Genomic DNA, 27,241 nt, shown 5'->3' with positions numbered 1-27,241 from the left:
CTCTGATAACGATCGTTATACCTGTTTTACATACCCACACGCAGCCTGCCCTTGGTTAGGACATGTCAAATAGTCCTATTTTTGCTTATCGCATTACTTGTATACATACACTTTGACGTATTATTTAAATAACAATGGAAACAATATACAGCGTCAGCTTAATATTATATTTTCTTTATCTTTTTCCTTGACTTTTTATTTACTACAAATTGCACCCATACACTTTGGTATGTTCAGTTCGCCAGGGGATTCATTGTACCCCATAACACGGCAAGAAAAGTCCGAACACTTTCGACACCGCGGCACCCCGAACTTATAGCATTATATGCATCAACTCTGAATCATGTCTTGGGTCAATAGTTGGGTTTGCCCGGCTCCCATGTTTTGGTGCCTTACGTTCCGCTATATCGGATAAGGTAGCATAGGGAGAACTACTGTGATTGTGTCCCGGTTCTTCCAGACGAGCACCTCAGTAGAGAAAGCCGAAAACTGACTGTCATGATGCGGCGAGAGCTGGTCGCTGTTCGAGAGGTCTCAAATCCTTAAAAAAAAATTCCGCTTCGGGCGAGGAATCGGCCTTGTCCAATTTAGGCATGTATAGCGCCCCAAGTTCGGCCTTCCAAATACTAGGGGCTTTGCCAAAGTTTAAAATTGTAGACTTCTATGGCTAAGTGAGAGTTATAAAGCTGTATAGTCCGATTGCCTTGTTCGCTGCGCTAAACACCTCCTTAAAGGACCAAAAATTTGGATAAAGAGTGTTTAGATTTATCGTGAACACCCCAGTACTAGTTACATGGGGGCAGAAGCCAACAACTGGCCAACTTTCAGTTTTTTATAAACGGTTGCACAGAAGGTAATATTTTAAATCAACAAGCATTACATAGGCGTAAACGAACTCGTTTTTGTATTACATGATGACATGAGAACATTCATTCAAATATTACATCTTTGGCACATTCCTCTGCCACAAGGCGGGCGCCTTTCATAACACCGTCATAGTACTTCTCGGGGTGGCGGTACGCCTTGCCCTCCGGCGGCCCCTCCGTCACCAGCTTCTCGGCATCCATCTTTGCCCAGTGCACTTTCACGCGGGCGGAGGCCCGGCGGGTACCTTCAATGCAGATGGACCGCTTAACGACTTCAAGCCACGGACAGGCATTTACCATCCGCTTTACAAGGCCGAAGTAGCTGCTGGGCGGGGGCTCGCCTGGCCACATCCGGATGATGAGGTCCTTCGTGGCCAGTTCGGCCGCCTCATGCAGTTCGACCAATTGCTTCAGCTGGTCACTCAAGGGCATCGGATGTTCGGTCCCAGTATATTGAGACCAGAACAACTTCTCCATCGAGCTCCCTTCTTCGGCACGGTAGAACTCCGCGGCATCTGATATGCTGCGTGGTAGATCTGTGAACGCTCCTAGAGAGCTCCGAATTCGGGTAAGTAAAAGGAAAGTCTCCTTCGCATGCTTGCTTTGCATAATGAATGCCTTACCCGCCGCTATCTTCTTGGCCGCCTGAATCTCTTGGAGGGCCTTCTGGGCTTTGGCCTTGGCGTCTTGCACACTCTGGAGGGCCTTCGCAAGCTCGGACTCTTGCGTCTTGGAGTCACGCTCCAAGGACTCGAAGATTTTGATGAAGTCCTGGCGCTCTTGCTGGACCTCATTAACCCGAGCCTCCTGTTTCTCACGCTCGGTGCACTCCTTGGCCGCCTTGTCTTCGGCCTCGGACAACTCTTTCTTAAGGGCCGCCACTTCTGTCGTGGCCCCTATTAAAATCCATGATGCTTCTGTTAGCATCAACGATTTTTCCCTTTATATGACACACGGACGGGGTATCACTTACCTTTGTTCTCATCGAGCTGCCTCTTTACGAGGTCGAGCTCTTCCTCGGCCTGCCCCAGGTCCCGCTTTAGTCCGGCGACAGTCGCAGTGTGGGTGGCAGCGGCCAGCTACGACTCCTGCTTATTCACATAATGTGATATTTCTGTTAGACTCCTGTGGATACTAGTTGACCCTCTGTTTGGCTTTTCTTTCCGAACACCAAACAGAGTATCAGGGGCTACTGTCTATAATGTGATATTTTCTTACACTTTTATTACTTACCTCAATCCCTGTTAGGAGGCTAGCGCATGCTTCGGTCAATCCGCTTTTGGCAGACCGAACCTTCTCAATCACCATACTCATAAGAGTACTGTGCTCTTCATCAATGGAAGCGCCACGAAGTGCTTCCAGCAAATTGTCCGATGCCTCTGGGTGTACAAAGGTCATCGACACAGGCGGCTCGCCCTCCTTAGCGAGGGGCTGCCTACCTTAATCCAGAACCATCGGAGGTTCCAGCGCAGTATCCGGCTGGGGGCCAGACTTGTTGCGGCCCCCGTCAGCAGAATCCATGGGGGTCTTTCCCCCCATGTGTCCGGTGGTTGGGATCTCGCCTTGGGGCGTCTCCAGAACTTTCTCCCCCTGGTTCAACATCCTATGGGACAACACTTCAGTGTCGTCCATAGGCCCGGGGGAGGAGGCTGTCGGGAGTGACTCGCTGTTCATCACTGACGGGTCCAGGGACTCCTCCGAAGAGGATACCTCGATGTTGGACTTGGCCGGACTGCATATGCATGTTCGGCATTATAAGAAGTAGTGAAGCTAAACACACTGAATGTACTATGGAGTACGGATACTTAGGAATTCGCCAGGGGCTTGTCCCTGGGCAACCACTCCTCGTCGCTGTAGGCGGCCGTGGTGGACTGGTCCGGAAGGGATGTCTTCCCGTTCTTAGGCATCTGGCCTCCCCCTGTGGGGCAGCCTTCCTCTTCTCCCCCCCGGTTGGGGGAGGGGGGATTTCTTCTTCCTCCTCCCCGTCTTCGTGGGAGGAGTGCGTCTCGGTGTGCTCGGACGATGAGTTCGATACAACCTTGTGCCGGAGACCTTTCCTGGTCCCCGCGGCCGTCTTCTTGGCCTTCTTCTCCGGCACCTCATAGGGCACCGGAAACAACATCCTCGTTAGAAGCTCCGATTCCGGATCTTCCGGTAATGGAGCTGGGCAGTCGATCCTCTCTGCTACTGCTACCCAATCCTTCGGAAACAGCGTAAAAGTCTTAGGATCCTCCTCCAGATGTGCTGATGAAAAGCACGTCCTGCGAAACACATGAACTTACCGGATTGGCGGGGGCGCTTGACGCTGAGTCCACGATCTTCGGTTATGGGTGCTGGTACCTCGTTGCTCTTGAACAGCAATTTCTAGACGTGTTTGTGCGTCATGCCGAAGAGTTCTCATAATGTCTGGTGCTCGGCCGGGTCAAACTCCCACAGATTGCAAACCCTTCATTGGCACGGAAGGATCCGGCGTAAGAGCATAACCTGTACTATATTGACGAGCTTCATCTTCTTGCTTATCATGTTCCGGAAACAGTTCTGAAGTCCGGACAGCTCTGCCGCGGACCCCCAGGCTAAGCCCTTGTCTTTCCAGGAGGTGAGCTGCATGGGGGCGCCGGATCGAAATTTGGGGGCCGCCGCCCAGTTGGCGTTGCGTGGCTCGGTGATGTAGAACCCCCCGATTGCCACCCCTTCACGGTCTCCACAAAGGAGCCCTCGGGCCAAGCGACATTGGGCATCTTACCCACCATGGCGCCTCTGCACTCCGCTTGCTTGCCGCCCACCACCTTTGGCTTCACGTTGAAGGTCTTCAACCATAGGCCGAAGTGGGGCGGGATACGTAGGAAAGCCTCGCACACGAAGATGAACGCCGAGATGTTGAGGATGAAGTTGGGAGGCAGATCATGAAAATCGAGTCCGTAGTAAAACATAAGCCCGCGGATGAATGGGTGGAGGGGAAATCCCAGTCTGCGGACGAAATGAGAGAGGAACACTACCCTCTCCTGAGGTTTCAGGGTGGGGATGATCTTCCCCTTGGCCGGAAGCCTATGCGTGATGTTTGCGGCCAGGTATCCTGCCTCCCGTAGCTTTGTTATGTCCTCCTCCATGACGGATGAGGTCATCCACTTGGCTCCTGCTCCGGACATGCTTGAATGACTTTGCGGAGAAGGTGAGGGCTTGGGCACTAGAGCTCGAGCGAGAGGGAATGGATGAGTAGAGGGAGAAGAAGGCATGGGTGAAAGAGGGGAATCCTTATATCTTTATAAAGGCGGTAGAAAATGTGCGCCTCCCCACTTGCCCGATAAACTCGCTTATTCCCCAAGCGTCATATTGATGGCACGGTTGGGTTACCCACACCCGTATTGATGAGAATCCTGTGATAAGGGGACACGATCTCTGCTTCGACAAGACGTGCCAATAAAACTGCCTCGCAATACATGCAGTAGCAGGCTGGGAAAAAACGGTTTGTATAATGACCGGGCTGCGGCGTGGTTTCATGCTATGAAAAGGTGTCGGCGGATTAGATTAGTAAAATATTGTGCTCTCTACGGTGGTATGTGGAAATTATTTTGCAGGGCCGGACACGGTCCTCATATTCAAAATCTTCTATGGAGTATTCGGAGAAGGAACCCGCCTTGCAATGCCGAAGACAATCTGCGCGCCGGACTCATCGTCATTGAAGCTTGGTTCAGGGGCTACTGAGGGAGTCCTAGATTAGGGGGTCCTCGGACAACCGGACTATATACATTGGCCTGACTGTTGGACTATGAAGATACAAGATTGAAGACTTCGTCCCGTGTCCGGGTGGGACTCTCCTTTGCGTGGAAGGCAAGCTTGGCGATTCAGATGTATAGATCTCTTTCTCTGTAACCGACTCTATGTAACCCAAGCCCCCTCCGGTGTCTATATAAACCGGCGGATTTAGTCTGTAGGACAACAACAATCATAATCATAGGCTAGCTTCTAGGGTTTAGCCTCTACTATCTCGTGGTAGATCAACTCTTGTAATACTCATATCATCAAGATCAATCAAGCAGGAAGTAGGGTATTACCTCCATCGAGAAGGCCCGAACCTAGGTAAACATCGTGACCCCCGCCTCCTGTTACCATTAGTCTTAGACGCACAGTTCAGGACCCCCTACCAGAGATCCGCTGGTTTTGACATCGACAGGGGCCTTGGCTGAGCCTGCAATGTCCCCTGCCTCGTTGTTGGCGGGGCGGCGTCTCGGCAGAGTCGGCGGTGTCCTCTGCCTTGTTGTTGTGCCGCGGGGCCTCGGCGGAGTAGGGCCTCGTCGACGCCAGTGGAGCGGGGACTCGTTGGAGCCGGCATTGTCATCTGCCTCGTCCTCGGTCTCGCCAAACAGCGCCTCGCCTGCTTCATCACCCTCTTTGTAGGAGGCTGCAGCCTCCACCACCTGCATGCGGTACCGCCTGCGCTCGAGGTGGCCTCCTGCTCTGCCCACTTTGCAGCGATCTGCTCCTCCGCTTGCAGGTGCTCCTAGAGAAGATGGTGGTTGTAGGATGCGTCGACCTGTACCTCCTAAAACTGCTCCTCACGCTTCTGCCTCACCGTATCCATATATTGGGCATGGGCCTCGCCGATGGTCATGGTGCAATGCACCGGCAAGGATGGCGCGGAGGAGTTGGTTGGCGCCGGATCGTCGACTACCCTGTTCTCCATTAGGACGTCATCGTCCTCCGGCTACCTGCCAGCCAGCCAGTCGGCAGCAATGGGTGCCATCTCCTTGTGGTCCATCGTCCGCCCTTCCTGAAGAGCGCTGGAGCGCGAGGAAGCCATGGTTGGCAGTAGTGGTGTGGACAGGAGAAAGGGAACGGATGCGGATGGCTATGGCTATGCACTACAAGAAATATGTCATCTAGTGACCTTCTGTTAGTGACCCTGGAAGAATTGGTCATAGATCTATGACCATCTGAGACCAATTGGTCAAAAGCTGTTCGGGGGGCTCCAAACCCCAAACCGTTGTGACCATTTTGGTCAGAAAGGTCGTAATTTCCTTACACGAAATGGTCACAAAGCAAACAGTGCTGGTCCGCTGCCTTATTTCTAGTTGTTAACGACCAATATAGATGGTCATAGCCTTGTAGATTGTGGTGGGTTGTGATGACTAGGCGCCATCTCATCAGTTTTGCCTATGTGTCATGTCCATGTGTCAATTTTTGCCCTAGGTTGTGAAGCAACCTATATTTCTGTTATTCCAAAAATTCCCAAAAAATCTCATAAATTGTTTGGATCATATCTTCATCAAATATGTCAAGAACCTTCCTTGCCTAGTTCAAAAATAACTCAACAATATTCAGTTTCATATTCTGTTCAGAGCAACACTTTGTGAAGGAAGTGTTATTTATATATTCTTGATTTCCCTAAAAATTTGTGAAGACGGTCTTCTTAGTAACTGATCATCCTCAGCCAAAACTCACGCCCATTAGCCATGTGCATTTCCCGTATCGCAAATCAAACACTTGGCTGATTATTCATGTTTGAGCATCGATCGGTCTCCTCGTGAGAATCTTATGTTATAATTTTCTTCCTAGCATCTACCTGGGGAGTGAACAACCCACTAGACATGCCTAGGCTGCCTAGAACGCATGGCAACGCCACGGCCACGTGGTGACCACGCGGCGGGAATGCGAGCTTATGCACTCTCGAGTTGGGGCCCTCAGCCACCGTCTAGACCTTGATGTCTCGCCATCATACCATGTATTTTTGATTAAATAGTTACTTACTTACCTAGAAATTATTTTTGGAAAAAAATAAAGAGCAAACTATGAGGCACCTGCAATTCAAATTTGACCCGCTTCCAACTGAATCAGCGGGAATTTGTCTTTTTCACCAGAGGTGGATCAAACCTTTTGACACCCAACCATTTTATCAATTGTGCATTATATATGGTCTAGTATTTTATAAAATTTATTAGGTCCAATTTTGCAACAAATATATGGTAGGTCCTTCACAAAAAAACTCATTTTGGGCCCTCGAAAAAATGGAAAATGAATTTTTCGTCCAAAGAAAATGAAAACTTCCTTAGGCAACATTGTTTGTCATTCCAAGATGCACCCTTGTGCATGATATGAGGTCATTTGAACAAACTATGCCATGAATGTGGCCATAAGATTGATCATTTGGCTTGAAAGCCATGAATCTTCACACATGATAGCTCATTTCTGAGAACACTTTTTAAATTAAGTATAGTATTATAAGTTTATTATTTTTCCTGGAAACTTGGTCACATATAATGACACAATGCGGAGGTTTTCCAATTTTTTGATTTTTTTGATTTTTTTATGCCCGTTCCAAAATGCGGTCAAAACGCCGAGAATGACCGTTCCTAGCTAGTGGTTGAATCTTGTAATTTTTTTGGTGTTTCTCTGATTAAATAGATACTTATTTACCTAGAAATGATTTTTTTAAAAATAAAGAGCAAACTATGAGGTAGCTACGGTTCAAATTTGACCCGCTTCCAACTGAATCGGCGGGAATTTTTCTTTTTCACCAGAGGTGGATCAAAACTTTTGACACCAAACCATTTGGTCAATTGTTCATTAAATATGTCCTAGTATTTTAGAAAATTTATTTGGTACAATTTTGCAACAAATATATGGTAGGTCCTTCACAAAAAAACCTCCTTTTGGGCACTCGAAAAATGGAAAATGGTTTTTTCGTCCAAAGAAAATGAAAACTTCCTTTGGCAATATTGTTTGCCATTCCAATATGCACCCTTGTGCACAATATGAGGTCATTTGAACAAACTATGCCATGAATGTGGCCATAAGATTGATCATTTGGCTTGAAAAGCCATGAATCTTCACGCTTGATAACTCATTTCTGAGAACACTTTTTTAAAATAATTACCGTATTACAAGTTTATTATTTTTCCTGGAAACTTGGTAACATATAATGATACAATGCGAAGGTTTTCCATTTTTTTGATTTTTTTTGAATTTTTTATGCCCGTTTCAAAATGCGGTCAAAACGGCGGGCTTGACCGTTCCTATCTAGTGGTTGAATCTTGGAATTTTTTGGTGTTTCTATGATTAAATAGATACTTATGTACATAGAAATGATTTTTGGAAAAAATAAATAGCAAACTATGAGGCAGCTTCAGTTAAATTAGACCCGTTCCCAACTGAATCGGCGGGAATTTGTCTTTTTCACCAGAGGTGGATCAAAACTTTTTACACCAAACCATTTGGTCAATTGTGCATTAAATATGGCCTAGTATTTTATAAAATTTATTAGGTCCAATTTTGCAACAAATATATGGTAGGTCCTTCACAAAAGAACTCATTTTAGGCACTCGGAAAATGGAAAATGGTTTTTTCGTGCAAATAAAATGAAAACTTCCTTAGGAAACATTGTTTGGAATTCCAAGATGCACCCTTCTGCACAATATGAGATCATTTGAACAAACTATGCCATGAATGTGGCCATAAGATTGATCATTTGGCTTGAAAGCCATGAATCTTCACCCTTGATAGCTCATTTATGAGAACACTTTTTTAAAATAATTACCGTATTATAAGTTTATTATTTTTACTAGAAAATTGGTCACATATAATGACACAATGCGAAGGTTTTCCAATTTTTTGATTTTTTTTGAATTTTTTATGCCCGTTTCGAAATGCAGTCAAAACAACGGGCTTGACCGTTCCTATTTAGTGGTTGAATCTTGGAATTTTTTTGGTGTTTCTCTGATTAAATAGATACTTATGTACCTAGAAATGATTTTTAGAAAAAATAAATAGTAAACTATGAGGCAGCTTCAGTTCAATTTTGACCCGTTTCCAGCTGAATCGGCAGGAATTTGTCTTTTTCACAAGAGGTGGATCAAAACTTTTTACACCCAACCATTTGGTCAATTGTGCATTAAACACTTGAAAAAATGAAAAATGGATTTTTCGTCCAATGAAAATGAAAATTTCTTAGCCAACATTGTTTTCCATTCCATGATGCACCCTTGTGCACAATATGCGATAATTTGAACAAACTATGCCATTCGAAGATGCACCTTGTGCAAAAGATACAAAAGAAACAAATAGAAAAAACATAATTACATAAGCTTTGTTCTCATTGGTTGAAACATTTGTGCCATGGATCGATGACATGGCATCCATCCATCCATCCCATTTATTTAAAGAAAAAAAAGACAAAAAGAAAAAGAAAAACCTACCCGTAGCCCAACCACCCAAACCCTAACTCAGATCCCCTCCCACTCTATCGCCGTCGCCCCTTCTCCCCCAGACCCAATCGCCCTCCCCCCTCCCACTCGATCGCGCCTCCCCTTCTCCCCCAGATCCAATCGCCCTTGTCCCCCTTCACCTTGCCGTCGGCCTAACTCTCCCCCTCTCTTCTTCGCCCCACCCCACTCGCTCCACCTACCGCGTCCACAGAGCCAGAACCCCTCGCCCCGCCGTGTGCCCTCGTCGGCTCGGCCATGTCCTCATCGGCCCATGGGTTCCCATCGAGGAGATCGAGGATGCCGCGCGTTTTCCTTCTCCTCTTTCTCATTGCGCTGCCGCGTTCAAGTAGAATGACCCGACGCCGACGCCAAGTGGTTATGCTTGCAGGCCAGGGAGCGACGCCGACCAAGACGAGGATGACGACACCGTGATGGAGGTCGATGGCGCTGAGGTCGAGGAGGCCGCCCAGGACAAGTCCGCTGCCAAGGCGCTCTGGACCAAGATCAGCTCGGGCTCGGGTGCCATGAGGGTGCTCGTGCTCCCGTGGCTGACCCCTCCTGGGGACCTCGACAAGGGTATGGTTCCCTCCTCATCTCCTCTTCTTTTGGCTTTCTTATTTGCCGCATCTAATGTGTACATGCGTTGCGTGTGCAGTTTGGGGCCAGGGAGAAGCTGCTCGATCTGACAAGTTTGGATGCCCTCCATGCCGCCCTTGCCGATGCACAGGTTGAATGTATCGATGTCCAGCGTTGTTAGCACTCTCAAACTTGAGCGCGCTGTAACAAGTCTAACAAGTCGGTTGTTTTACTGTGAGATAGATTTGGATTTTTCATGTCTTAAACACGCATGTAGTAGCAGTACACCGTTTGATGCAGATCGATCAGGCTGCTACGCATACGTGCATGTGTGCTGGTCCGAGATCCTGCCATGCCATCGCTGATTAAACAGTACTCTGCATGTTCCCTTTGTTAAAAGAATGAACATTGTCGATGTGCCAACCATGGGTGCTGCCGCATCGGGCTTCCTGCCTGGCCAGGAGAACTACATCATCTATATGATCAGCCAACTGAGGAAATGATTTCATGGATGAGCAACAGAGACTACACAACGACAACTCCAGGCTCCTCCAAGAGGTCAAGGACATGAGGTACATTCGATTCATATTTTCTCTTCCCTTGCTTGGATTCAACCAGTTGCATGTTCTAACCGTGGAAATACTGATTACTGTGGGTGGGTGCCACTGCTAGGAGGGAGCTGATTAGTGGCAAGGACCTCGTTGCAGAGTCCTGCAGGGTGCTCGAAGAGAACGTGAAGGTCCACCAGGAGGTCAAGGACTCCCGCACCACCATGAAGTAAGCAGCTCCTTCTCCAATGCCAAGGGTCATGTAGTTGCTGTGAATCATTCATGTACCATGCATGGACTGTAATTCCTATTTTGCTATCTTGCTGCCAATGTCATTTTCATGTTGTTTTTATGTTTCCACAACTACTAGGAAGATGTCATTCTCATTTTGCTATCTTGTTGTCAATGTCAACTTGATGCTACTGTTATTGACTCAAGTTTCCACAACTATAGGAAGATGTATCCCACAATTCATATATGCGGCTGTTATCTGGGTTTCCTATTTGTCGGTGCTTCAAGAATCAAGAACTCTAATTTTCTTGATGTTGTTGTTATTGGCTCGTTTCCACAAGTTGTATCCTGCAACTCATATTCTGTAATGATGTCCAGCGTTGCTCTTGCTACTCTATTTTTAACGGAATGATTAAATCTTTTTGAGAGTTTTTTACAGCACAATATTCTCTCTCCTTTTCTGTGGGTGGAGAAGTTGTGATGTCTCAGTGTGAATGAGTTAATGATAAGTATAATATGATGAAATCGAGTCTAGGTGCTAGCGCCCAGTGTCCTTTAACACTTGCTTACCATTTTACCAACTCATTCACATTTAATGTCCTTGTGGCAGCCAGCGCCATGAAGACTGCAACGCCACTAGCGCAAGACCTGCAGCTGGCCTAGTCTTATTTTTACTCTTAGTTTTGCCTCACAGGATTCACGCTTAATTTCTTGGGCAGCGATTAGTTCAGTTGATGACTTGTACCTGCTGATCACCTATACATGTTCAGAACACATGATACGATATAGTAAGTAAAGTAAGCAACTCATATTTTATAAACCTATTTGTGCATTTATAAACCTGCTGATCACCAATACAGATTTAGACCTGCAGTTGGCTACTTTTCCTCAAGTTATTTGTGCATTTATAAACCTATTTGAACTTTTCTAGTTCTTGAATGTATCCATGCATAAATGTTTTATACAGATAGTTTTGGAATGTGTTTTTTTGTTAGCTTATGACAAGTTCCAGTTCCAGTTTTGTTGTTAACCTCTACAATCCATGTCAGCATATAATAAGTATATGAATGAATCCGTTGAGTATCTGAAACTACATGTTTTGTTGCTCATAGTAATTAAAAAGAGTGGTCAGTTTCTCATCACACACTGTTATTATCACTTCATGGCTTTATCTATTGTGTCAGGCTGTTGTAGGTGCTGAACTGTGATCATGTTTTATGGCTCACATGCATGCTACGTGTTGGCTGACTTGGCATGACGTGCACGAAAACTTCATGGCATTCATACTGAATAGCAATTCTTAATTTTCATGCAGAATTGCTCTAGCTCTTCTTAATTTTCATGTATGTTTCTTTCCGGACTTAATCTTACTAAATAGCACCCCATCACTTGCTGCTGTTGTTATTCACTATATCCTCGTTGTTCTGTTTTCTTGTTGGGAGATATTTTGCCTAAATTCAAGACGAAAGAATATGTTCAAAGAAGTGCCAAGACATTTTTGTATCGCAAGTTATGTAATAATAGCTAGGTTATTTGGGCATTGTGAACTCCAGAATTTCATGTATCTTCTCTCTGTTTTTGAATGAAATGTTGTATGTGTGTTGATGTAACAGATTGTTGCTTCTTGTTATTTGAAGTATTACACTTGTTTTCTGTCTATTTTGATTTAAATATTGGTTGTTTAATTATTGGCATATTGAAATCTGAGGAACATGACCATGACAGCAAGGACCCACAAACCAGAATCGGAAATTTGGGACCCACATATCAGAACCTGACAATTGGGACCCATTTGAAAAAAGAAAAAACGGGCCACAACCCAAAAATAAAAAGGCCGAATTATAGATTATAGCTAGGCCAGCCCATGTAGGTAGCAAAAATTAATAGGAAAAACAAATATTAAAAAGGCCGAATTAATGGGGCTCGGCCCATATAAACACCGAATTGGACCGGGCTGAATCTTGTGCCACATCATCTTGCCACGCTGGATGCCTATGTGGCCTTGGGAGGTTGCTAGTGACCAAAACGCCACAATAGGCATATTTTCGCCGTAAACGTCTCCGACCTTCTCACAGAGAAGGTCGCTATAGTCAGTTTATGACCACCAGGTTTTGACCTTCTCTTTTTGGTCACAAAAAGGTTGCAGATGAAAAACCATGACCTTTCAGTGACCAATAGTGGTGGTCACAAGTTGACATATTTCTTGTAGTGATGGCCGGTGCAGCAGTCTATATAGGAATGGTGGGCGGCGGAGGAACGGACATGTGGTGCCGGAGTAGCCGCCTCGGCAACCGCCTCTCATTAATGTGGGCGGCAGACGGGCGGACGGATGACACTTGTGTCGTTTGAGGCGGAGCAATCGCCTGCACCGGGAAGCGGGGCAGGCGGCACTGACCATTTCGGGTGCAAAGCGCGCGCAAGCAAGGGAGGCAGTCTGGGTGGGCCAAGGCAGTCAGACTCGTGCTTGGCAGTGGGTCGGTCCAGCAGCCGGACATACTGGCTCACCAGCAAGCTCGCCGAGCTGAGCGATGACAATCAGATGATGGACATAGCTTCCGACAAGGAGTTGACGCCACTGTCCAAGCCGGTTCATGCCGTTTTCACCATCGTGCAGATGAGGCCGCACTTCAACGCCCTAACGGTGGAAGAGCTACCAGCACAGGAGGACCTGTGTTGCAACCTCCATCTCCTCAATGAGCACCGGTGCACAAGTGAACGACAATGCCATCGCAGACATGTAGCCCTATGATCCTGGCTTCCCGAATGAGCAGCCGGCGCTGTATCAGACCATCATTAGGGACCGCGAGGCCCTCTTCGTCACCCTTTGAGTTGCTACGCTCGCCGTGGCACCGCCGTCTCGCGTTGTCAACAGGGTCAACGGACATGAGGATGAGGAGATGACTTTACTTCGAGAGGATGACAGTGGGGACCCACCAGGGCCATAGCCGCACGTACGCAAGTGCCTCCTTATTATATAAAACTATAATTTTTTCCTTCCTGCTGGTTTCCTGACATCACGGTCCCACACCATTGTCAAACTATGTAGTCAATAAATGAGAGAATTGCACAAGGAGCGGCCGACAGCTAGGACCAAGCAGCTCGAGCAGTATTAGTGTTTTTGAGGTGTGAGCACTGCAGAGTTTTTCTTAGAGCGATGTTTAGCCCAGATATTAATTTTTCTCCTCCGAACAACAATGAAAACATCGCTGCAGGTATTAACTAGGCGGGCTATGGCCCATCTAGCCCACGCCAGATATCCAGCCCAGATATTGATTTTTTTTCAAGCTGAAAATGGCTTGCCCCGCTATACTTTTTTTAGGAATACCCAGGCAAGGTCAAGTTGTTATTCTCCGCCCCGCTGGGCTGCAAATCTTTCCTTGAAGGGATGCATTAGGCTTAACAAGAAAATGGGCTTTAAGAAATAATAAATGGGATGTAATTATAAAAACTGGGCAGTAACTATAAAAAATGCACCAAACACGTAATTACTTTATAAAATATTATTTTTGGATATTGAAAATTTTAATTTCATTAATTGTTGCGCGCGCAATGTTTCGTTGGATTTTTACCTAATATAAATTTATATTGAAATTGTATTTAATCTGAGTAGAAATTTCGGGATAAAAATATTTCGGATCACATCAAAATGTGGAAAATTTTATTGAATTCTATTTTGAACGGTTGGTTGAAATGGGCAGTACTTTTAACAAACTGTAAATAGGCTGTAGTAAATTCCATTAGAATACAAAACTGGGCTGCACATTCTTACAAATCTCAAATGGGCTATAAGTTCTCTGCCACACACTTGTGGCCTTACTAAGTTGACGTGTCCCCTAAAAAAAAGAGTTGACGCGTATGCAAGGCTTTGTCAACTTATAGTCAACACACGGTTCTAGCAGTAGTGGCCGTTGGATGTCCATCCAACGGATGCCGTGCTTCTTCTTCAATCTCGAATATTCTAGCTTCACCCGCCCAAAAAATTATTCCTCCCCCTGACATCTGGGGCGCACCGTTTCGGAAGCTGACCTGTGGGCCTACTAAGTTGACGCGTACCAAGGGCTTTGTCAACTTAGTCAATATAGACGATTCTAGCTGCAGTGACAGTACGATGTCCATCCAACGACCATCGTGCCTCTTCAACCTCTGGTCTTCTTGCTCCAGCCGCCCAAAGCAGCGCCGGTCGTGCCGCCTGCTCCTGCCTCTCGTGGCCGGCTGTGCTACCACGGAGTCCTCACCGCCCCCTACTACTCCCACCGCTGGCCAGGCCATCCCTCCACTCACCCACACCCCCTGTTATTCTGCGGTGATGGCAGCCTGACACCGCAGCCGAACCAGTGAACCCTCGTACTCCTCTCCATGTGGGCATCCACTGCCGCGTCTTCCCCGGCTCCGCATCGTCCCCTTCCTAGGCCTCACCGTCGTTCATCACCCTGGTGCTCTCGGTGCAGCGTGGTCAACATGGTCAAGGAACGACTTCCATCGTAAGAGTATTGTATGTTGATAGGCTGACAGCTAGGTCCAGGGCAGCCGCAAGGAATTGGCTCCTTATTACATGCCAAATAATTATTCCTCCACCTGACAGCAGGGACCCACCAGACATGCCACTGTATTTTGTGAAAAAAAATGTTTCCCCCTGACTGCTGGGACCCACCAGCTACATCTTCGCACGCAAGGAAGTGCGTCCGGGGAAAAAAACGATTCGCCCCCCTCACTGCTGGGACCCACCAGCTACATCTTCACATGTAAGGAAGTGCCTGACAGTCGGGACCCACCTGGTCCAAGCGTATGTAGCATTGTCATTCTAGTCATGAACATGTACGTACATACTGGTTGATGTAGAGGCGCGCACGTGTCATAGTAGAGGCGCGCACGTAGCATGTGCACGTACGTACAACAACCAGTGTGCAAGAAAGAAAATACGGCCATGTACGTACATATGGGCGGCATCTTGAATGCCTACTCACGCATACGTCGGCCTGGGCTCGTGTACATGGTTGGGTCGGAACGGAGAAACTGCATCATCGTTGTGTTCATGGGGAGCCAGTTGGGTCGGAACAGAATGCGTCGTCGTGTTCATCGGGAGGGCTTGGATGGAATAGCCGATGGAAAGGAGGCTTGGCGTACCGCAGAACGGAGGAAACGGCCTTGTGTTCGACCGGCCATGTTCGAAACGGGATCCTGTTCATCGGGAGGGGTCTGGCGTACCGCAAAACGGAGGAAACGGGCTTGTGTTTGACCTCCTACGGTCGAAACGGGGTCCTGTTGATCGGGAGGGGTGTGGCATAACACAAAACGGAGGAACCGGACTTGTGTTGGAGCGCTACGGTTAAAAGGGGGGTCATGTTCATCGGGAGGGGTGTGGCGTACCGTAAAAGGGGCTCCACGGGATACTATTCATCTCCACCGTCGACCTCCTCCAGCCTCCACGGGCTACTGTTCACCCACCGTCGACCTCCTCCAGCCTCCACCTGTGACTGTTCACCCACGGGCTCCTATTCATCCAGCCTCCACCACGTGCTACTCCACCAGATACTGTTCAACCAGACCTCTCCACGGGCTCCTGTTCAACCACCCCTCCACGGGCTACTGCTCATTCAGCCCTCCACCGCCTACTGTTCAACCAGCCCTCCATGGGGTTGTCCTGTTCATCCAGTCCTCCACACGGTCTTGTTCATCCAGCCGCAACCAGCTCGATCGATTGGGCTCCAGTTCAACCGGAGGCAACCACGAGGCACTGTTCATCCACCCCAACTAGGAACTGTTCATCCAACACCCCCCCAACAACGCTCACTGTTCATCCAAAACCCCCTAGCAACGCTCACTGTTCATCCAGAGGCAGCATCGATCGGCCTTAGTTAGCAGCAATAGCGAAGGAATCGCTCGATCGCTCGAGTTCAGTAACGCGTAGCCTGCAGTGCAATCGCTCGGTTTCAGTTAGGCGACGCCTCGCTCGGGTTCAGTTAGGCGACGCCTCGCTCGGGTTTAGTTAGAGCCCAACGCCCCGCACCCACACGCGTACGGTACGAGAGAAACGCGCATCGCTCAGCCCCCGACCACCCACCGTAACCGGGGACTCCCCGAAATTTTCCTCGCCCTTGCTTCTACCACGGTTTTTTCCGTCATGGACGGCCCAAAGAATGTCATGCAACTGCTTCTCCATCCTGCCCAGGACGAAAAGCCCATTCTCTGTCATGATTTTTTTATCATAGAAGTAGGAGCCCACCACATCTATGATGATACCGGGTTTGGTCACAATTATCGTCATAGAAGTGTCATAAGTATGAAAGGAAAAAAATTCGTTCGGCCCAAAATGTCACGGATGTGTCTTTTTTTGCAGTGGTTGTTCTTAATGATAAGAATGAACTTATTCTAGAAAGAATTATTACAGGCTATAGAATGGTAATTGATTTTAGAAAACTAATAAAGAAACTAGAAAAGATCATTACCCTCTGCCATTTATTGATCAAATGCTAGAAAGATTATCTAAGCACACACATTTTTGTTTCCTTGGTGAATATTCTGGTTTTTAACAAATACCTATTTCTCAACCTGATCAAGAAAAGACCACTTTCACTTGTCCCTTCGGAACTTATGCTTATAGATGTATGCCTTTTTGTTTATGCAATGCACCTGCTACCTTTCAAAGATGTATGACTGCTATAATCTCTGACTTTTGTGAAAAGATTGTTGAGGTTTTCATGGATGACTTCTCTGTTTATGGGAAGTCTTTTGATGATTATTTAAGCAATCTTGTCCGTGTTTTGCAGAGATGTGAGAAAACGAATCTTGTCTTGAATTGGGAGAAGTGCCAATTTATGGTTAATGAAGTTATTGTTTTGGGCCATAAAATTTCTGAAAGAGGTATTGAAGTGGACAAAGCTAAGGTTGATGCAATTGAGAAAATTCCATGTCCTAAAGATATCAAAGGTATTCGTAGTTTCCTAGGTCATGCTGGTTCCTATAGGAGATTTATCAAAGACTTTTCTAAAATTTCTAGGCCTCTTACAAACCTTTTGCAAAAGGATGTTCCTTTTATTTTTGATGATGATTGTTTAGAAGCCTTTGAAACACTCAAGAAAGCCTTATTATCTGCACCTATTGTTCAACCACCTGATTGGAACTTGCCTTTTCAAATTATGTGTGATGCTAGTGATTATGTTGTTGGTGTTGTTCTAGGACAAAGAGTTGATAAAAAATTGAATGTCATTCATTATGCTAGTAAAACTCTAGACAGTGGTCAACAAAATTATGCTACTACTGAAAAAGAATTCCTAGCAGTGGTGTTTGCTTGTGATAAATTTAGATCTTACATTGTTGATTCAAAAGTAATTGTTCACACTGATCATGCTTCTATAAAATACCTTATGGAAAAGAAACATGCTAAACCTAGACTTATTCAATGGGTTCTCTTGCTACAAAAATTTGATTTACATATCACTGATAGAAAAGGGGCTGAGAACCCCGTAGCTGATAACTTGTCTAGGCTTGAAAATGTGCTTGATGACCCACTACCTATTGATGATAATTTTCCTGATGAGCATTTAGCTACAATAATTGTTGCTCATAACACTCCTTGGTATGCTGACTATGCTAATTACATTGTTGCTAAATATTTACCACCTAGTTTCACATACCAACAAAAGAAAAAATTCTTCTATGATTTGAGAAATTACTTTTGGGATGACCCACATCTTGATAAAGAAGGAGTAGATGTTATTATTAGACATTGTGTACCTGAGCATGAACAGGGACAGATCCTACGGAAATGTCACTCCGAAGCATATGGAGGGCATCAGGTTGGAGATAGAACTGCTCACAAGGTATTGCAATTTGGATTTTATTGGCCTACTCTCCTCAAGGATGCGCGTAAGTTCGTCTTATCTTGTGATGACTGCCAAAGAATAGGTAATATCAGTAAGCATCAAGAAATTCCTATGAATGGGGATCTTTTCCTTCCATTTGATGTTGAACCATTTGATGTTTGGGGATTTGATTACATGGGACCTTTTCCTTCCTCTAATGTGTATACACATATTTTGGTTGCTGTTGATTATGTTACTAAATGCGTAGAAGCTATTCCAACCAGTAGTGCTGATCACAACACCTCTATTAAAATTCTTAAGGAAGTTATTTTCCCAAGGTTTGGAGTCCCTAGATATATAATGACTGATGGTGGTTCACACTTTATTCATGGTGCTTTCCATAAAATGCTTGCTAAGTATGATGTTAACCATAGAATTGCATCACCTTATCATCCTCAGTCTAGTGGTCAAGTTGAACTTAGCAATAGAGAAATAAAATTAATCTTGCAAAAGACTGTCAATAGGTCCCAGAAGAATTGGGCTAAGAAATTATATGATGCACTTTGGGCTTATAGAACATCATAGAAAAATCCTATGGGTATATCTCCTTATAAAATGGTTTATGGAAAAGCTTGTCATTTGCCTCTTGAGTTAGGACACAAAGCATATTGGGCAATCAAAGAACTCAACTATGATTTCAAACTTGCCGGTGAAAAGAGGTTATTTGATATTAGCTCATTAGATGAATGGAGAACCCAAGCTTATGAAAATGCCAAGTTACTTAAAGAAAAAGTTAAAAGATGGCATGATAAAAGAATCCAACAGCGTGAATTTAAAGTTGGACAATATGTTATTTTGTACTACTCTCATTTTAGATTATTTGCAGGAAAACTCCTCTCAAAATGTTATCGGGGAGGTTTATCGGTCTGGAACTATCAAAATAAATAATGCCAAAGGTACTAACCTGAAACTTGTTAATGGGCAATGAATAAAACATTATATCTCAGGTATACCCATTAATGTTGAAAGTAATATTATCCAAACTTTGACACTGGAAGAACACATAAAAGAGTCCTTCCATAACACTCCAGAATCGTGAAAATAAGGAGGTACGTGATACGATTCAGTAAGGCTAGCATCATGTCTTCCTCACCCTCCAACAACGGACAAGAAGACGTGGGGGTGTTTCAGGAAGATCTAACAAAAGAGGAAGCTGAAGAAGTTGCTATGCAAGAAGAATAGGAAAATCCTTTTGGGGTTCACTCTCCGGCATCCGAGAGAGGCACATTGGCTGGCATCTCTACTCATATGAATCCTCATCAAGCTATGAGATCATCAAATAATAAAGAGGGCCTTGAAGTGCAAGAAGAAATCCCACCAAGAAGGCCTCTACACAGGTTACATCATAACAATATTTGCAATTTGATTCACAATTATGGGTTCGAAAATACTCCTCGTAGGCACATACCGTCCAATTGGGACATATTATGCCCAAGAGAAAACAGTGCAGGAACGAACCCCTGGGGCTCTGTCGTGGACTTAACACGGCAAATGCCCTAGCAAAAGAACTTAGGTGTGGAGCCATCGCAACTAGGTTAGCTTGAAGGAGTTAAACGGGACAAAGGACACAGAGAGTTTACCTAGGTTTGGCCCCTCTCAACAAGGTAAAAGCCTACTCCTGCTTTAGGTTGTATTGCTTGGGTTTTGGTTACCAGGGAGCAAACACGCTTGACCTAGTTCTCGACTTGTTGTTTGTATCTTAACCCGCCGCCGGATCACCCCTTTATATACCAAGGTTGATGCCCGGTGCCTTACAGAGTCCCGGCCGGCTCATACACAACGTGTCCGGCTTGGTGATTAACTAAACTTGCCTTAGAATACAAGTTACACATATGGCGGTTTATCCTCTTGCGCCTCGAGTTGCCTCTAGGTCTTGGGCCTTCAATAGGCTTGCTTCATAACCCGCCATCTTCATCCTTGAGTCGCCAACGGTATGACCTGGTCCATCTTGGGCTGGTCATACCTAATAGTTAAATCCCCAACATTAGGCCCCAGGTTGATTTGAACTTGTTCATATCAATCATCAGTACTTGACTTAGCAGAATCTTTCATCATCAACTTTATTAATTTGTGGTAACCCACCATGACGTCATACCTCAAAATGGTGCTAACCCGCCATGACGTCATCTCGCATTAACTTCGCACGAAGGCTAGAACATCTCAACATATATTTACCTTTAATGGCCTTCCAAAAAATCGAGGCGTCCGTGCAGCCATATAATCATTTTTTGGCCTCCTCGATTCCCGCACATGCCATCTATCCACTACCTTATAAATAGGGATAGGGCCCCCCTGTTTCCACTTTTACCTCCTGACGCTGCCTCTTCTTCTCCTTCCTCTCGACACCGCTGCGACCAGAGCTTCGCCGCCGCCATCGACCTTCTTCAACAGACCGAAGCCAGGCCGCTGCATCAACCTGAATGCATCCAGAAATCGTGGCACTTCTCCGCTGTCCATCAACGCTAACTGGTATTCATCATCCCTTGCTCCAGATTAGCATTATGGTTCCGCTGTTCGTCAGAGTTACTCTCTGTTCTTCTCTGTTCTCTCTAGATCATGTAGTTTATTCTAAACATGATACTGAAAAACACACGGTAGTAGTTTTAGCATCCTTCTTCCAATTGTAGTAGATACTTTTCCTGCACAAGATCCATCTGAACACATGAGTTCTTCCACTACCATCACTTTAGGTCTTGAATTTATTATGTTTTCTGAACTTCCGCAGATCCAAAATGATAGCACCAATCTTTAGAATCTATTTGTCCAACACTTAGCAATTCCTCACTTTTAGATCTGAAATATGACAACTGTTTTGGCAGCTTAGATGATAAACCGTACCCCACCATGTACCATTAGTCCCCTCTGAAGCCCCAGTCATATGCTTGTCGAACCTGTATAATCCGGTAACATTTTCCGGTTTAACCTCACTTACTTATTCTTTGTCATAAGAATGTCTTGTAAATTGCACTTCACCTTTTGACATTTGGTCGGTTTAACCGCATAATCATTAACCCGACAATAACTTCTTTTGTAGTCAAGAGATGGCAAAAACCAAAATTGTCACCTCATGCAATTGGGTTGCCTCTCGGGTCACCAAACAAACATTGAATGAACATGTGCAAGTAGGCATCCTGGCCGCAAAGGACGTCATTCAGTGTAGAGCCCTAGGCACAGAAACCATCCCAGAGCCCAAAGAAGGTGAAGTCATTGTCTTCACTGATCATATTCTCTGGGGATTCACTCCGTCCGGTTCAAAAAAATTTCCGTGACGTACTGCACTTCTTCAAACTTCATCTGCGAGATATCGGGGCCAACTCTGTTTCAAACATTTGCAACTTCCAAGTTTTTTGCGAGGTTTATATTCAACAAGAGCCCACTGTCGAACTGTTCCAGGAATTTTATTAGTTTAACTGGCATACCGAATTCACAGACGGGCCCAGCCTGGAGTTAGTTGGAATTTCAATTCAGAGGCGGAAAGAAGCCACCTTCCCAGTCGCCAAGCTGCCCAGACATCCTAAGGATTGGAACCAGACTTGGTTTTACTGTCTAGACACATCTCTAGAGGGTGAAAATCCCCTGCCGGGTTACCGTGAACACCGGCTTAGCAACCAACACCCACTCCTAGACTGGATTAGCACAAAGGAACGGGCAAAATATGCGTCCATTTTTTCAAAAATTAGAGCCTTCATGGCTAACGGCTTAATCGGCATCGACCTTGTCCGATGTTGGGTTTCATGGAGGATCTTGCCCTTAAGCCGCCGACCCGGCTTAATGTGTGAATATACCAGCGACTTGAAAGACCCGCTACACCACTACCAGATAGAGATGACTGAAGAGGACATCAATAATATGACCAAGTCATTGCTGAACGAGAGTTTGGCTGACTGTAGCAAAGCTGGACTGAATCCTTTCTGCGTTCTCAACCAGCCGCCAGTTGTAAGTTTCCAGCTATTTCTTGTTTAATCACTCATTTAAACTATCTTATAATCCACTTTATTTCCACAGGCTGACTCCCCTTTATGGAAAAGGAAGTTGCAAGAAAAGTCGGCCAAGAAGACCCAGACAAAGAGCAAGGCTACTAAAAAGCCTGCCAAGAAGAAGACCAACACCTCCGAGTTATTTAACTTGGACGATGACGATGATGATGAGTCGGAGGTAGAAGTTAAATCCCTTGGATCTTTTTTTGTACATCTCATTGACAATGACCATTATCAGGATTACGCGGAGGCCAGCCGTGCAGATGATGAAGAGGTAATTACTCTTTCCTCCGGCTCAAAACCTCTGCTGAAACAGAAAACTCGACAACCAAGCCGGAAAGCAAGATTTTCTCACCCTTTAGCTTACTTGGATCCCAACTTTCTTTTGAACAAACAACACCATGCATTTTGTTGCACAACCCGGGATAGTGGAGACGGAAACCTTTCTTCCGGCTTACCAAACACACAGGTTCCTCGCAAACGCAATGCAGAGGTTTCACACTTTCCTAATTTAGCTTATCCAAAGGCAGGTCTTATTCGACAACCACTTAATCCTTTTGATTCAAATTATCAGGGAACATCCCATTCCTCTTTCGGCGATTCAACTAGAACTTAGATACCATTTTTCAATCTCGCCCCTAGGTAAGAACATTTAATAGCTTGATTTTCTTAACCTCATATTGATTGATATGCTGGTATCTTCTTGTGTTTGTATTGTCAGTGGCATGGACAAACCGAGCAAGAAGACCAAAATGAACAAGCCGGCTGAGGACTCAAATCCTTCTGAGCCAGAGAAGCAAACAACAGAGACTTCTCCCCAAGCTTCTGAGGCCATAGTTGATGAGCCACCATCGGAGGAACACAACTTCACAATAGATCATATGGATGTTGAACCAGCCACTACCAAGCCGCCATATCCCATCAAGCCTACTGAAGAAAAGGATGATGATGTTGTCATTACTGGGCTTGGTTACACGGCACCGGGCTACCCCACTGTCTTGTCAAAGCAAAGTGCTAAATAAGAGTTATCGTTGCTGACAAGGGCAAATGATCGGTGAATTTAGAGAGCTACACCCAATACAACGCTCAGGAGATCCACTCTGGTTTTCTGAACCGCCTTCATACAACTCGTGACTTTGAGGCCGGCTTAGTCAATCTTGTGAAGGAACATTTTGAGGTAAACGCTACAATCTTCTTCATATAAGTATACTTCTGTGAGTCACCAAGTCTACTGGATATGATAGAATTGAATATGTTGTAGACTTTAGATAGCCTCATATATATCAAGATTAAAACAAGTAGCCCCCAAGGGCCGACTAGAACTGGAGAGTTAAGCCAGGACTTCAAATAGTAGTGATCAACTTTGCACCTGTAGCCCCCAAGGGCCGGCTTAATCAACATGGATAAACCGGTACTTATCACCATAACTATGAATAAAATCCAAGGATGTAGCCCCCATGAATTTGCTATAGTCATAACAGTTTTAACCAGGTCATCATGGAATTGTCTTCAAAAAAGAGCAATGTGCATTAGCCCCCAAGTGCCAAGTAAAATAGTTGTATTGTGCTTGGGACTTCAAATAAAATGATTGTAATACTGCCTGTCGTTTGAATACTACAGGCGGAGCTAAATATGAAAGAATCCAAAGTCCCCCATCTTCAGCAAAATATCAAGTCTGAACAATCTGAAACTTCCAAGGCCAAATCAGAACTGACAACCGCCTTGGAAGAGATGGAGAAGTTGAAAAAGGACTTCAAGGCTGATAGGACAAGCTGGGAGATTGAGAAGGCAACTCTGTTAAAAATAGCCGAGGAAGCAGAGGCTGCCCTTAAACCGGTGGCTGACGAGCCTTTCGGCTTAAAGCATCAAATTAACATTATGACAGCCGCCATCTTTGGTAAATAACATTGTACTTCAATCTTTCCGTAGCAATTTATATCAATCATTACCCGGTTTACCAATACATTTTCATTGGTACAGGCCCGAGAAGCTCCAGCCTTGGTGAAGACATGTGCGTCAAACTCAAAGCCACATATACTCTGGTGGAGCAATTTTACACTGGAGCTCAACGAGCCATCTCTGCCGCCTTACACAAAAAGTCACCGCCTTCTCTCATCAAGGAAGTGCTGGAGAGGCTATCTGTGCTGCCATAAAGGATCAAAGAGTTGAAGCGATCAGCCGCCAGGGCTGGTGCCATTACCGCGCTGAGCCGAGCAAAGGCCTGGCAAGCTGAACTTGACCCAGAAGAACTGGCCACCGGCTGCCCAAGGTTAAAGGAAGACGGGTCTCCCTTCAGTGCTGAAGACTTCACACAAATAGTAAGAAATATGCGTCCTCTGGCAAGCAAACTGGCTGAGGAGACTGATCTGTCCATTTATCAAGTGGTGTATGATGTTGACAATAAGAAAACGAAAGCGCCGGTTCATGAGGCCATGGATCTCATTCCACCAACACGTAAGCATACCTTCGCTCCTGACATTGTCCTGTCTAAACTTATCGATGATGAAGCTGAGTTTCAAGCCTTATCTGGCATCGATTGGTCATTGCCTAACTTCCAGACGAAGGAGGAAGAAAAAGAACCGGCGCAGGATGACCCGGAAGCCTCAATACGCCAAGACCAAGACAATTAATCCAAGGGTCGGCTTATCGTCCACCGCATAAGATAATGTGTGCCACAAAAACACTTATTCTTTTGGGTCATCTGATGCCTTGTAATAGGCTATCTTGAAAACAATGATCTGTCATGCCGTCGTGCACGTTTATTTGCATAAAACTTTTGAGTCACTGATCTAAAATTTAAAGATCTTGCCACTTATGCTCATAATTTTTGTCCATCATGCTGATCATGTTATCATAAACCCTGCACACAAATAAACAACATGTAGCTTGGCGGTTTACCCCAGGGTGGGTCATAATACCCCATATGAATTCCACTTGGTGACTATATAATCCATTACCAGGGCGGGTTATCAAACCCCTCATATACTTATAACAAAGGAAATACCATACATGTGATATTTGTTCATACTACTGGCTTATCACACCATATGCAGTAAGGGTAATAGCCCAAAGATTCAGAGCACAGCGCCCTGTGCAATTTATTCATACTGCCGGCTTACAACGCCATATGCACCAAGGGTAACATCCCAAAGACTTAGTGCACACTTCCAAGCGCATAATCAAAAACACACTGGCGACTTATCGTCCAAAGCCAGGCCGGGTTACCAAAACTCTGGATAGATTCAAACATGAATCATAAGAATCAAGGCAACATGGTCTGAAACAATTTTAAACCATATATCAATACAGTACACAAGATGAACTCAAAAAAATGTTCAAATCAAGTAGAAATCAGGAAAACAAGGCATTCAAAGGCTGACAAGCCTCAATATCAAGTGTTATTCAAGGGTCGCACATCTATCGAGTTAATCCTTAATTCAAACCTATAAACCTGGCCTCACATGACGAATTGTTGTTTTAACTTTGACAAGTTCAGGGTCTTTATAAGATTGACTGTCAAGAGTACGGCGAGTCATTCCAGGATTACCTAGTCAGAATGGCAAGCATACAAAGGTAGGATAATTCGGATTTTTGGTGAATACACCTGGCATCCAAGCCTATTCACTACAAAAAACACACTTCCATGATGATACATGTTTGTCACATTAGGTCACGTTTTCTGTCATGCAAGTACATCCATGACGATTTTATGACAGAATCAAGATAGTCATACCTGTGCTGTCATAGAAGTGTTCCATGACATTACCAAAATTATCATCACGGAAGTGTCCACTTACATGACAATAAATCGCGCGTCACAGAAGTGCTTTCGTCAAGGGTGACCGACACGTGGCATCCACCCGTAACGGAACACTGTTAAGCTATCGAGTCGGGTTTTGGATCCGATAACTCGTTAACAGCCCAGACCAATGGGAAATTTCCACGTATAAAATTCTCATTAGCCACAGAACCACGTGTTAGCTCCGCGCTGGCACAGGTGTCACTCATCCAATGGACGAGATGGGCCTATGATATGTTGACACGTGGACAGGCCCAAAAGTGGCCCAAAAAGTTTAAATGGGCCGGACCAACTGAAGGCGCATAAGATTTAGCGGACCATAATGGGCCGGCCTAGCTAAAGGCCCACAAGATTTTGTAGACCATTATGGGCCGGACCATCTAAAGGCCCACAAGATTTAGTGGACCATAATGGGAACGCCCAGCTAAAGGCCCACAAGATTATGCCAATCATAATGGGCCGGCCCAGCTAAAGGCCTAACATTCTCTGTTAAGGCCCGTATGGCTAGTGTCAAATTGGCCCGTCAACAGCCTGTCCTAAACTTGTCATCATCGCGACCCATGGTCACTTCTGGCCCGTTAACAGTCCGCTAAGTATTTGGGCCGAATTACGGCCTGGTGTATTTCCGTCCTGTTAAAGGTCCCGCTTCATCTGGGCCCATTTACAGGCCATTGAAACTTTCAGCCCATAAACGACCGTGAAGGATTTGGGTCATATTCGGCCATGTCTGACATTCGGCCTGTTAGAGGCCCACTATAGATTTGGGCCACCTGCGGCCTATTAACGTCGGACAAAAACCATGGGCCATATGTGTCCCAACGTCACATCGGGCCCATTAACGGCCCATATAAAAATGACGATAATCTAGCCCGACCGAACTTCCGGCCTGTTAAAGGCCCGTGTATTAGGTCGTTACATTTACGGCACGTCCGAATTTCGGCCTGTCAAAAATCTGCATCGTAAATGGGCCACCATTTCGGCCTACTAAGACCAGTGGGTTATTTAGCACAATCAGGGCCCAATCTCACTTTTGGTCTATTAAAGGCCCATGTTTTTTATGGGCTCGAGATATTTACACCTGTAAACGGCCTATTGTTACTGAGGGCCCAAATTATGTTTAGGCCGGTTAAAGGCCCACTATGGGCACAGGCCTTCCCGAAAAATATGAAAGCTGATGCTGATTT

General features: G+C 45.5%; 1 long non-coding RNA gene across 1 annotated transcript; it reads left to right on the top strand.

Annotated features, from left to right (window-relative positions):
* The first annotated feature begins 9,145 nt into the window (after positions 1-9,145).
* LOC123161704 (uncharacterized) lies at positions 9,146-11,362 on the top strand. Its single transcript, XR_006480834.1, has 4 exons — positions 9,146-9,640; positions 9,720-10,212; positions 10,313-10,417; positions 10,642-11,362. It is a non-coding gene; the product is annotated as an uncharacterized lncRNA (long non-coding RNA).
* Positions 11,363-27,241: the final 15,879 nt, after the last annotated feature.

This window comes from Triticum aestivum, chromosome 7B (genome assembly GCF_018294505.1).
Source record: "Triticum aestivum cultivar Chinese Spring chromosome 7B, IWGSC CS RefSeq v2.1, whole genome shotgun sequence".
Classification (NCBI taxonomy): domain Eukaryota; kingdom Viridiplantae; phylum Streptophyta; class Magnoliopsida; order Poales; family Poaceae; genus Triticum; species Triticum aestivum.
Note: the sequence above shows the minus strand (reverse complement) of the source record. Positions and strands in the feature narration are given on the sequence as shown.